Source organism: Danio rerio, chromosome 18 (assembly GCF_052040795.2).
Source record: "Danio rerio strain M-AB ecotype USA chromosome 18, GRCz13ab, whole genome shotgun sequence".
NCBI lineage: Eukaryota > Metazoa > Chordata > Actinopteri > Cypriniformes > Danionidae > Danio > Danio rerio.
The window spans coordinates 48,725,792-48,739,395 of NC_141038.1; the positions used below are offsets into that span (position 1 = coordinate 48,725,792).

The 13,604-nt window shown below is 34.6% G+C and overlaps 1 protein-coding gene and 1 long non-coding RNA gene across 23 annotated transcripts in view; one reads left to right on the forward strand and one right to left on the reverse strand.

Annotated features, from left to right (window-relative positions):
* Positions 1-1,024: 1,024 nt before the first annotated feature.
* si:ch211-260c23.1 lies at positions 1,025-5,683 on the reverse strand. Of its 11 annotated transcripts, none has more exons than XR_015515341.1 (9): positions 4,711-5,683; positions 4,329-4,388; positions 3,473-3,624; positions 3,012-3,063; positions 2,022-2,124; positions 1,829-1,936; positions 1,696-1,752; positions 1,430-1,604; positions 1,025-1,333 (listed from the first exon to the last, which is right to left on the reverse strand). It is a non-coding gene; the product is annotated as a si:ch211-260c23.1 (long non-coding RNA). The 11 variants fall into 11 exon arrangements; XR_015515340.1 differs by having other exon boundaries at positions 1,696-1,755; positions 4,711-5,099; XR_015515347.1 differs by having other exon boundaries at positions 1,696-1,755; positions 3,469-3,624; positions 4,711-4,731.
* A 4,894-nt stretch (positions 5,684-10,577) lies between these two features.
* cngb1a (cyclic nucleotide gated channel subunit beta 1a) overlaps positions 10,578-13,604 on the forward strand; it is a 67,190-nt gene continuing 64,163 nt past the window's right edge. For 8 of the 12 annotated variants that reach the window (XM_087293439.1, XM_087293441.1, XM_087293447.1 and 5 more), the window contains exon 1: positions 10,578-10,770. The gene's annotated coding sequence lies outside the window, so the exon portion shown is untranslated. The remainder of the gene's footprint in view (positions 10,771-13,604) is intronic. The other 4 variants (XM_087293445.1, XM_087293450.1, XM_087293442.1 and 1 more) reach the window with 2 other exon arrangements.

The window sequence follows — 13,604 nt, forward strand, 5'->3', positions numbered from 1 at the left end:
TTCCACATAATGTCTTTGTCCTGCATGTGGGTTAGTTTGTTAATTATTTTCTTTATGATCAAATGGTTGTAAGATTTGCTGCATTGTAAGAATCATGAAAATATTGAGAAATGAGGTAACAATGATGAAAAGATATCCTTTCAAATGCTGCGAATAGTTCAAACCTCCAAATGATTAAAAATACATAGCCATTAACCAACAAAATAAAAATGCAAACATTTAAATTATCTAAACTAGAAGTAAAATAGTTCTGTGCTGTATTTATAAGTTACTGTGTAGTTCTATGTCTACCAAAAATACATATTTCAATACATATTTTATTTTCATTCATTCATTTTCTTTTTGGCTTAGTACCTTTATTAACCAGGGGTCGCCACAGTGCTATGAACCGCCAACTTTTCCAGCATGTTTTTATGCAGCAGATGCTCTTCCAGCCGCAATCCATCTCTTGGAAAATATTTTATTTTTAATCTTGCATTCAATAAAACATTATACAAAGTTAATTTTTATTTTCAGAATAACAACAGTGGCACTGTTATCTCACAACAAGTGCAGCAGTTTTTTGTTAGACATTCTAACAAATTAATACAAATGTTTCAAAGTAAGGACAAAAATAAAAGGAGATAAATTTTATTTTATTTTTTTTTTTAAATCCATGAGGACCAAATAGATCCATCAGATCTTTGATGTAAATCATAGGTTAATTTTTCCAGAGGTAGAAGTCTGGTTGCCTGACTCAGCCACATATTGACTGGAGGTATCTGAGCAGTTGACCATAATAATGTACATTTTTTGCCCAAGTATATGCAAAAATTAAATTTATCATAAAAATGTATCATAAAATTAATATTTTAAAAGCTCTTAATGTCACTTAATGTAATAATTTCATTTTAATATAGAGTTCCTTAAATCGTTATATGTTGTAAGCAGTTAGGCATACAATAATGCTCTTAATTTACAACACTGATTGATTTTAGAGGAATGCTATACTGTACATATCTATGTATTTAAAAAAAAAAGACAATTTGGTTATAGATGATGACAATTTTATTTAATTTTTTACAGATTTTATTACATGCTTTAGATTCAGGGTTAAGGTCATCCTCTTCTGGATTACAGTAAAAGAAAATCCACAGTCAATGTCATACTCATCAGCTGGAGCTTTATTTAAAAAAAATCTATGTTCTCTGCTCCATCCAAAACTTGCAGGTACCTTGCAGGTCTCTAGATTGCACCATCGTATTGTTGTTTATTTCTCAGTTATTTTGTTGCTTTTTGAGAATGATGATCCATAGACCTTTTAACCCCTCTTCGTTAAGGCCACATGTCGAATCTTAAAAGAAGAACACAACAACATAAAAATATATTAATATCCTTTGGACTGGGTAACCTTATGCTTATGTCTGTGCCAAAAAATACAAATACATACCAGTACTTTTCAGTAGCAAACAAGCAGGAAAGTTATTTGAAAGAACCAGGATGAGTTGAAAGGTATTTATAGTGGTTGGCCATCTCTGCCACAAGAATCCACTGCTTCTCCTGAAGAATCCTGACTAGCAGGATGATGTTGAACACCCTCCTCTTTGTTGCTGGGTCAGCAGAGTCTGAAATATATTTATGAAAAGAAAGTTGTATAACAAGGATTATACGTCAACTTTTAAAGAATCAACACTGACAGAGGTCTAGTGTACATACCATGCAATATGACGAAGACATCCACATCACTTCTTCTTTTTGTTGTCTTTGCTTCTGCTACTGAAAAAAAAATGACAGTAATAGTAACACAATTTTTCATGACTACATGTAATATTAATAAGAATTTCCTCACCCTCTGCCCACTCCTCTACATCACAGACCAAAGTCTTCCAACTGGTTTCCAGTCACTGCCAGTTTCATGGATTCTGTTTTCCAACTTGCTTTGCAGAGCTGTTGCGGTCTACAATGATAAGCAATCAAAAAATCACAATACTATTTAAATAGGTTACTGAACAACTAAAACAAATTCAACTGGATATCGTTACCTTCTGATATCAACAGGTCAGCGAGATGGCCAAATTGTTGAATATCTGCTAATTCCAGCACATGACCATGAGAGTTACAGTAGCATGTCTGGTCACTGCAATCCTATAGAAGAAATATTGCACTGTTCAACCTCCTTCCCAAAAGTAAAACCAGGCATATCCTGGTATGCCTCACTCCATTTCACCTGGTTAACATATACAAACAAACAAACAAACAAATAAATAAATAAGTAAACCAATAAGTTTTGGCATTTACTTGTAGATCAGTTTAAGACAATTACATAGTTCATCTATCTCAGATATAAACTCATGTGATTAGGCATGAAACACACTAAAATCATGGGCTTAAAGATGGTGCTGAAACTTTGGACAGCTTTTTGCAACTCTTTGGAGGTAGTGTCATTAGTTGATGTAGTCCACAAATCTTCCTGTCAATTCTTAATCCTTAGCTGTAAATAAACCTTCAAAAATGCCAGTGTTTGAAAAAGGAATGAAACAGTACAGAACATGTGCATAACAGTTTATATCTTCTAATCTAATTTTCTTAGGTGAACATCACAGAGCTGTTTTCTTGTTAATTTAGTTTCAACACATACAGTTTAAAGTACCTCGTGCATTCTTGAAATGGTTATGCTTATGGTTCATATCTACTTAAATTGGCAGTATATCTAGTGTGGAAGCAGAACAGATGAAGCTCTTCCTTGCAAATACTATCCACCTTGTATTGCACAGACTCCCACTCAAGAATATAGAGAAAAATGTCTGCTGAGATCTTAGCAGTCCATTAAAAATAATTATACCAACATCTTTTCCACCAATGGAAAGAATATAAAAATACTTTAGGATATATTAATACTTGCATGACCAAATCTGAGATAAAAAGGCCATCAGTATGCCTTAGTTTAAATAAAACCAAAATTTTACTCTAGCCCACTGTCACCTAGGTCTACAGATACAGGGACTAATGGAAACAATGAAGTACACACTGACAGTCACTGGAGCAAGGCCCTCTCACAGTTGGGAAGATTGGAGTTCCTATGAGCTGTACCAGATAAAAACAACAAAAAAATGTACATTTATAACATTTCTAACTTATCCTAAGACTAGTAGACAAGCAGCATAAGCAGTTCTAATTTCCTAAACCCCAATGTGGGCAGTTGATGGCCTATAAGGTGTCAAAATACTTTCTGAAAAAGAAAAAAAAGAAAAAAAATGGTTGGCCGCTATCAACACCCAGAACAATTAGTTTTAAACAGTTAGGCCACAATATTTTGTGAGCTTATGCTGTAGTTTTTTAATGTTTGTCATAAACAATAGTAATAGTAAAACTAACGCGTTTCTTTCTGTTCTTACAATAGTAGTGAAAGAATAAATGCATTTTATCTCATACAATCATATATGCCTAAACAATGTAGATATTTAATATACATGGAATGAAAAACTTCACTAACCCTTGACTGATTCCAGAGTGGTCTTGGCCTTCCTTACATGGTGGTGCTTTCTGCAGATCACCAAGTTGTCATCAAAACTTGAGCTTATAATTGAGATCTTGATGATAAATCTGAGTATTGAGGAATCACTCATGATGATAGGCAGAAACAGGCTGAAAGACACAAGAATTAATCAAACAAATATAAATGTGTTAACAGAGATAGAGAGAGAGACAAGTGCAATTTAACATATAAACATGGGTAAAGTGATTTTACTTTTTGCTTATTAGAAAACAAAATTGGATTTTTAAAGAAATCTAAAGAACCTGAAAAGAGCAAAGAAAAAATATTCATATCTGAACAGTGAACACCTTATAATTTACACCTGTATATATATATATATATATATATATATATATATATATATATATATATATATATATATATATATATATGTGTGTGTGTGTGTGTGTGTGTGTGTGTGTGTGGTAGATTAAGCTATTTTTTTGTTTAGTTTTGTGTTGTACAATGAATAAAATGTGCTCAGACGGGCAATTTTTCCTTTAAAGGCATGGAAAATAATTGTTTTTACAATAAACCTTTGGAAACACTTGATGTTCTTTAATATTAAAACAATTACGAATACATTTGTATTATTATATTATTATATATAGATTTTGCACGAATTATATTGTGGAAAACAACAATCTGGTTACACTGTTCCTTAAAATGTATATATTGTTCTAATGCATGACCAACGTTATATGTAAGAAAAATATGTTTTTAATAAATGAACTTGATGTAATTAGATAACGTCGCTAGTTTACAGTACATGCTTTATCAACAAATCGTGTTTATTTGTTTACTTTTTACTTACCTTGTGGAAAACCGCAGTGAACCTTGGGATCGCAATGAACCTTGGGATAGCGAGCATAGACTGTAAAAAATAGATCGCCACATACAATGACCCCAACTTTAATAAATAATTTAAAATGAAAAATATCAGCCGAAAACATTTTTAAACTTAGTACTTGAAATTTAATATTTTTTTAAAGTAAAAAAATAATAAATAATATGAATGAATCAAAGTTTTATTAGGCATAGTTACCCTAAACTGGACAACCGAATATATTTTCACTCATTAAATATAAAGTAAATGATAACATATTTATAAACACCAACTAATCTCCAATAAAAATATATTATGCAGCATTAACGTAATATTTAATGTTGACAGTTGAACTCATCTGAGAACTCACCGCTGATGCAGTTTGACCAATAGCAGAGCGGCGTTAAACTCACCGTGAAGGGATGTCACGTGGGCCGAAGTTTATTCATACAGTAGTTTCGACCCCGTTTACAGACGCTTTTCATGAACAAAATAAAAATTACATATTTTTAAAATAAGAAAACTAAGATAATAGGCGTAAATCAGGTTTTAAAAATTGCGTTGACATCTATTGATAATTATACGAGCCTCCAGCGTCTCCATATGACGCCTCAGGCTCAGGCACAGATTCTATAGGGAATCCCTGCACGTCTAAATATGACGCTAAAGGGGTACCCTGTGCGTCAATAACTGACGCCGAGGGTTCCTGACCAAGCGTCAGTATGTGACGAGTTGGGAGTGAGAACGTGTTGGCACAACACCACAATAAATACCACAAAACTACTTAATGTTATCTGTTATATTTGTATAATGTTTTTGTAAGTGAATACATTTGCCACAGGGATGTATCTCAATATCGGCAACTTTTCTAGTGTGGTTTGTCTGCTTGATAGCTCACTTTGTATGGTGTTGTACATGTAACACAGAGCTCTGGTTCAAATCCAGTGAAGCACTATTCCATAAAAGAAGTTCAATCAAGGTAAAACTATCTGCAGGTGCACTTTTATCTTCAGTTTGCCTTTTAAAAATACTATTGGTTGGGTTTAGGGAAAGGTTTAGGTCAGTGGTTTGCTGGTCTAGGTAATGTGTATGACATGCCTCTTCTCATGGACGTGTCCAAGAAACATTAATAGCTATTTAAAAATACATTCAAGCATGCATATATCTGCATATAAAATAATAATAAATAAATACAACAAGCAGATCTATAACCAATATTTTTGTCCACCATTTAGCCATATATGTACCCGGGTTACTTTTCCAGATGGATTAACACTATTGCACTTAACAAATGTTTTCCTGGCTACCTTGGCAACTTTGCTAACACTAATGTACTAGACTGTGTGCCTGAGCTACCTTGCAAACTGGCTTAACACTAGTGTAGACTATGTGGCTGATCTACCCTGCCAACTGGCTTAACACTGTGGTTTACTACAATGTGTGCCTGGGCTACCTTGCTGAATAGCTTAACACTAGTGGTGTATTACTATGTGTGCCTGGGCTACCTTGCTAACTGGCTTAACACTAGTGGTTTATTACTCTGTGCGCCTGAGCTACCTTTTTGACTGGCTTAACACTAGTGGTTTATTATGATGTGTGCCTGGGCTAACTTACTGACTGGCTTAACACTAGCGGTTTATTATGATGCGTGCCTGGGCTAACTTGCTGACTGGCTTAACACTAGTGGTTTATTACTCTGTGTGCCTGGGCTACCTTTTTGACTGGCTTAACGCTAGTGGTTTATTATGATGTGTGCCTGGGCTAACTTACTGACTGGCTTAACACTAGCGGTTTATTACTATGTGTGCCTGGGCTACCTTGCCAACTGGCTTAACACTAGAATAGACTGTGTGGCTGATCTACCTTGCCAACTGGCTTAACACTAGTGGTTTATTATGATGTGTGCCTGGGTTAACTTGCTGACTGGCTTAACACTAGTGGTTTATTACTATTTGTGCCTGGGCTAACTTGCTGACAGGCTTAACACTAGTGGTTTATTATTTTGTGTGCCTGGGCTACCTTGCTGGATGTTTTAGCACTAGTGGTTTATTACGATGTGTAACCAGGCTACCTTTCAGAGCAGCTTAGCACTAATACTACACACTGTTCTTATTACTAAAATAACACATTGCATTCTGATATTCAAAATTTAAAATGCTGTATTTATGAATCTTACATTGAACACTTCAGAATCTCCTCAATGAACTAGAAGTCCATTTTAGAGGATAAAGTATTTTGCCAATCCCTAGCATAATGTACAGAAATTACTTTAAGTAAAGAACAATTGTAAAAATGAATTTAAACTACATCTAACACATTTTATTAGACGTTCTGTGTAATAAAGTAAATGTTGCCATGAAAACTGACCCATTTTCTCATTCGGTAAGTGGTAAATTGAGGTTAAGTGGATGTGCAGAGCAGACAATGAGGCCAAAGGTAAATATGCCAACAACGTTCAGCCATTAATGAGTGATTAACCCCATCCGGTCTTCAAGGAATCATCCAACTAAAGCGTCCTTTACAGGAATCTGCAAGCTACAGATAATGAATCTGATGAAATGAAGCTGCGAGCTACTTACTGTAACACTATGCGGCATTTAAACACAAAAATAATCTATTATAATTTGCTAAATAATCTACAAATAAAAATATAGGTTCTTTGAGAAACCATGTGCTGACATTTATAAGTATGTCACTTAATTTGTGGGTAAAAAAAAATATGTTTTAAGTGTCTAAAAGTATTTACTGCATGAAGACGAGTGCAGTTAGAATGGCTCTAATTTAAAAAAATAATAACAATGAATTGACCTGTTTTTGTGTTTATGTTGTATTTGTAAGAAAATATATGGTTTCAGAAATATCACATAAGCAAGAGTACAGTTGTGCAGATGTTATGATTATTTTTATAATAGAGTGAGTTATGTTATAGAAATGATCATGTTTAAGTCTGTTTTTTTATATATGAAGCTGCTGCAGAACTTTTTTTAAACCACTCTATTGTGTTTAAACTATTTATTTAGTTCAAGGTAGATGTTTTACTGTATATATTTATTATTTATATAAACACATAAATACATACAATACAGTACAAAAATATACAAAACCAAAAAAGATAACAATAAATATATGAATTTATTTTTATACATGGATGATTTTCTGCGAGAACATTATTCATTATCCATCAGTGTTTTTAAATTGACAAAAAACTAAAACAGTAATGTTAAAATGTTAAAAAATGTTTACATTTGTTACAGTACATTTCTTTGACATGCTGTTCACGATTGCATCAGGAATCAGCCAAAAGTGTTAAATCTGTTGAGAATATCGTGTTAATATTGATACCCGAGGCCAGATCAGCCAAAATATTTAATAATATCTGAGTTATTTAGTCAAATGGTTTGGCCAAATTTGTAATAAAGTATTGGCACTTGCACCTTCAGGCTTGCACGCTCGGACTTGCCCGCTCAGGCAACCGCGCATCCTCTGCAAGTGACATCATTTACAATCGCCACCTGTGGCCGCTTGCTGTGGACGCGTCCTTCGGTAATTTAACTTAAGGGTGTCCCTGAGGGGGAAAAATCTGTGGTTACGGATTTCATTAAAATCGTTGCAACAAACTTCTTATCTGTCACCTTTACCTAAGTGCTTTTCTTCTAAGCGTTTCACTACTGTAGTATCTGGCAACATACGGCTACTGGCGCTGCATTTGGTATAGTTACATAAACAGATCATAACGAACCACAAATGCTTTCCTTACAACAACTTTGCAGTAATGTTACACATCATCTGTGCTGTTTTCTTTCCGTCAAGCGAGTGGAAGAATACTTTGTGGGTTTTGGTGGGGGGGGGGTTCTGTCATGGTGTACAACTTGAGTACTTGAGTTAAATTTATTTGTCAACGTCGTCACTGTCAACGCAAACAAACTGGAAACTTACTTTTGGTGTATTTGTGTTGATTTCAAGTGACGTGACAGGTGCAGGTGTCGATTGTAAATGACGTCACTTGCATAGGAAATGTGGGTACCTGAGTGTGCAAGCCTGAGAGTGCAAGCCTGAAGGTGCAAGTGCAACTCTGCAGCCAGACCGTTCTCCAAATTTGGTCAAAAAGACCTGCTGTTTTGAACATACCCAGCAGACACACAATGTCAAAAAAAGTTAATATTAGGTTAGACTCAGGTCGTGACATCAGGTGACCAAAGTTCAATGTCTAGCCAGTATCTAAGGACAACGATATCTTGATGTCCAAAAACTATATGAAATGACGTTGATATTTGGTTGATTTTGTGTTGGAAAGCGACCAAAGTCCTACATCTTCAACCAACATCATATTGACGTCAAATGCTGCTATTTAATCTTCAGTTATGCCGACCAAAATCCAACATCTGATAGACGTCATAGTGGTAACATTCACACAACGTCGAGCTGTAACATCATTAGACGTTGATATTTGTTTGATTTTAGGTTGGACGTTAGACATTGACATCGGCCTGATGAAACCAAACCAGATTTTCATTTTCAAACATCAAGCTAACATCATGCTAACATCCTGTGCCTGCTGGGTACTCATCAAAATTGCGATTATGCATTACCAAAGCTCTTTCCTTTTTCCTTGCCTGTCATTCTGGCCCGACACTCAGCTCCAGTATCCAGACGCTGTGTGAAGTCAGGATGTGTTGTGGCGTGTGTAATGAGTGGCTGGGTGGTTGGCATATGGGCAGGAGGGCTGAAATGCACTCCAGAGGCCTGCGAACAGAGGTGAAAGTGACTCATCTCAGGCTTTGAGGATTTTTAAACATGAGCCCAGAGACGCCATCTTATCATCCCCCTGATAAATACATGCCAGATGGCAAACTGGGAGGCAAAGGCAACAGACTGCGATCATCACCGTATCTGAAGGGCACCGGCAAAACACAGTGCAGCCGTTCAGAATAGCAAAGATCGTTTCTAAAGGTTTTGAGGGCCCCTGAAGACCGGATAAATGAGGACATTTGTATTTTCGTCTTGAATGATCATAGGATGTCTTGTAGGGGTAATAATATCTCTCTGGCTCAAGCATGACCTAAAGTGTTACTGAATTTACAGTGGTATGTTGTAATAATGGAACCAGTTAAACTCCATGGACCCGGTATCGGGTCCGTGACGTCATCGAATTTCGCTTTGAGATTTAAAGAGCTAGCATTGCACCAGACCCCCTTAAGTGGTGTCGTTTGAAAGTGTAGAATCTATATTTTATGCACATATGTACTTTTTGGGGTTTTTTCTACTATACAAAAGTTAATTATACTTAAATAAACAGTATTTTGGATACCCGAGCTAGATATTTTACATTGGTTCATTTTCATATGACACATGTACAAGTTATAGCTCAAATAAAAGCTATTGCCAGTGCTCATACGGTTCTAGCATTCTTTTTACTGAATTATATTCACATATCAAACAGTTGTCGAATGAATTGCGGTGTTTCCGTGGCGCAGAAGTGAAAACAATACATTTATGATCAATAAGCAGCCCCAGATAGCACAGACAGCTGTCATCTCTTACCTTATGCTGTGCGCTTCAGGGCCATTTCTCCTCTGTTTTTGAGGTGATGTGCATAAGTATTCCTTTCATATGTCTGACATGGTCCAAATATAGTGAATAATGTTTGATCAAACAAAAGAATAGTGTAATATGAAAACAATGATCGGTCCCTGTGGCTTGTAAAGCACCTCTCATCAGTTGGAATACAATAACTTTTGCATAGATTATGGTAGAGACAATTTTCTTTTTTCCAATGATTACAGAAATGTGCAGGAACCACCAAAATTAATTACAGCAATCTAGACCATAAAGAACCTAAAAGGTTCCGCTTCAAATTTCAGTTTATTAACTTTAATTATTAATGTCATGTTCATTCTTTATTGTTTATTTTTTAGGTGTTTATTATAACACAGACAACATAAACAGTTATTTTAAACACTTTCAATGGTGTTATGAAAATTCAAAGGGTTTTCTTTAAAATTATACCAATTTTTTGCATTTACACCTCTGCATGTGGATTTGGGAAGCTTTTCAATTTGGGAGAGCAAAATCCAGTCGGAAGTTCCAAAATAACTGCAGAGTTTAACTGGTTAACATACTCTAAATGTCAAATTAGACAACCAAACCAAAATCTATAAACTATAAACTTCTTGTATATTTCCAGTAGACTGTCTGTATTTGAGTGGTTTCTCTGGCCTGGCCTCTCTGTGCTTCTACACAGGCTGAGCTCCAAGAAGGATTGTGAAGCTATAATGAGTTGCAGGTCCAGGTCCTCCCTTTCCAGCAGTCCCAGAGAAAGCCTAATCCCGTTAGCTGTGCTTTCTCACGGATAATCCCTCCACTTGCCCACCTGGCCGTCCTTCAGCCTCTGCCTCTCCCTGGGATGACTGTCTTCTGCTGAAAACAACAGGTAAAACCTTAATTAATCAGCAACACTATCAAATATTAATGCTTACGTAGGCATTCTGTTTGGTTAAACTTCATTTTATGGTGTCCTTCTTGGAGTGTGCTATAAAAAGCTGTATTTAATTATGCATAATTTACTTTGTTTATTCATTAAATGGCTATAATGTTAAACAGGGACACTGTCAAATAAAGTAGTTTTGGAAAGTTTTACTACCTTGTTTTGTTATTGTTACCTCTTTTTTTGGTGTATGGGGTATGTGCCTAGTTTATTATGATTGTTTTTTTTCTATGTTTCTTTTAAACTTGGGTGGGTTGTAACAAACAAGTTGATAAAATTAGATTAAATTGCTTAAATCATGCTTAACTATTTCTGTTTAATTATGTTTATTTCAATGTTACATGCTATTTTGAGTGTGTGTACTTTAATTGTTTGGGATTATTTTATTATTAGTAAGTCATTTCTGAATTAACCTAATTGAAAACTGCATATATGTTATAGAAATTATTAATATTTGCAAATAATCCCCTAGCGCCAAATTTTCAAAAAAAATTAGCAAGTGTTTTTAGGTGTTACTGGAGATTTTTAGAGACTCTCATGTGTCTGTACTGTACCATTCCTAAAGTTACTCTTCGCAGTGAGCTGCGGGATGCCATTAGACTGAGAGACCAGTTAGATGAGGAGCACTGTGAGCTTGTTAAGAGATCTAGTGCCTGTTCAAATAGCATTTCTCAGTGAAAAGGCCACCGAATCACAAAAAGAAATTATTCTGTTCATACGAAAAATGGTAAAAAGATTAGTTTGATAGATTGTGCATTACAATTGTTTAAATGTTTATTATTATTATTATTATTATTATTAATATTATTATTATTATTATTATTATTATTATTATTATTATTAAAATCTAATCACAAAAATGGCTAATTAACTGTACATCTGGGTGCCCAAACTTAGTCCTGGAGGGTGGGTGTTCTGCAGAGTTTAGTTCTAGCCACGATTAGACACACCTGGGCTAGCTCATCAAGCTCTTACTAGGCATTCTAGAAACATCCTTGCAGTTGTGTTGAGATGAGTTAGACTTCAAATCTGTAGGTGGTTCCTTTAAATATTAAAATATACTGGGGATTGACATTGACTTTTCTCATCACCAGCCACTTTGGCTATTAGATTTCTAACATTACTAGCCTCTCGCCCTTTTCACTAGCCACACTTTTGTTGTTTGAAGTTGTTTGTGAAAATATATTTTACATGCCAAAATTACTTAATTTAGATGTTGTGTTATGTCCACAAGCCTCTTATGCCATTTGTTTCACTTTTTGTGTGTGTTGCGTATGAGCTTGCCCAATGTGGATGAGCAAATGGGTTGTGTTGCATTGCAGTTAGTTTTTACATCACATGACTTTTCAGGCCTGAAAAGGATTCACCAAATATATCTTTGACCTCATCTAAAATAAATAAATTATTATTTATTAACCACAAATTTTAAATGTGTCAAAACAAGCTAAATATAGCTGTATACATGCACTTTTAAATTCAACAACTGATCTTTAAAAAATAATTTACATTTTAAAAATAGCTTTTGTCATGTATCTAAAATATGCATAGTAATCTGACTTGCTTAATGGTCCCAGATCACCAGTTAACTACACATAAATAGGGAGTTAATCTCATATTAAAGCAGTGTTATTGTAAAAAGAAACTGTGGGTGCATGATCATCGCTTTTTGTCCAGTCTATTTCAAAGAGAACCGATCGCATCAGTTGGGTTTCCTTTAGGCACGGTTGCTTCGCAAGTAAACCGGAGCGAGTGATCATCCTGTCATTTGGTATTCACCTGCTTTCTTTTGCCTCCGTGAACAGTTTATTGTCAGTGGTGCTGCTTCTCGATTCTAAAATCACATTTGCACAAACATTGGGCCGTGCTTATTGTCGAATCCTGCTTTTAATAAAACTATAATTAAAACATTATTTTCAACCAGCCAAAGTGGCTAGTGGGAGTGTCTGTCTAACCCGCCACAGCTTACATTTACCCGCATTTGGCGAGTTGGCGGGTGTTAATGTCAAGCCCTGTATATATATATATATATATATATATATATATATATATATATATATATATATATATATATATATATATATATATATATATATATATATATATACAGTTGAAGTCAGAATTATTAGCCCCCTTTTGATTTTATTTTTTTAAATATTTCCCAAAATTATTTTTAACAGAGCAAGGAAATTTTCACAGTATGTCTGATAATATTTTTCTTCTGGAGAAAGTCTTATTTGTTTTTTTTCGGCTAAACAAATAAAATAAAAAATTTTTAAAACATTTTTGGGACAAAATTATTAGCCCCTTTAAGCTACTTTTTTTTTCAATAATCTACAGAACAAACCATCCTTATACAATAACTTGACTAATTACCCTAACCTGCCTAGTTCACCTTATTAACCTAGTTAAGCCTTTAAATGTCACTTTAAGCTGTATAGAAGTGTCTTGAAAATTATCAAGTAAAATATTATTTACTGTCATCATGCCAAAGATAAAATAAATCTGTTATTATGTATGAATGTATGTATACTTTTTAACATAGTAGTTTTATTTTTCAAAAATTCTAGGGCCACATACCTGGAATTGCTTATGGCCCCCAAATCACTAATTCCACCCCTGTTAATTAACACAAATTAAAATGAAATAAAACTATAACTTATCAGACCCAGTGTCAGTTGAATTGCTGTGGGTTTTTTTTTTTTTTTTTTTGGAGAATATATTTAGACTTGAAGTGGGTCACAGCTCATTTCCTCACCCATCCTCAAATGTCAACCCATATG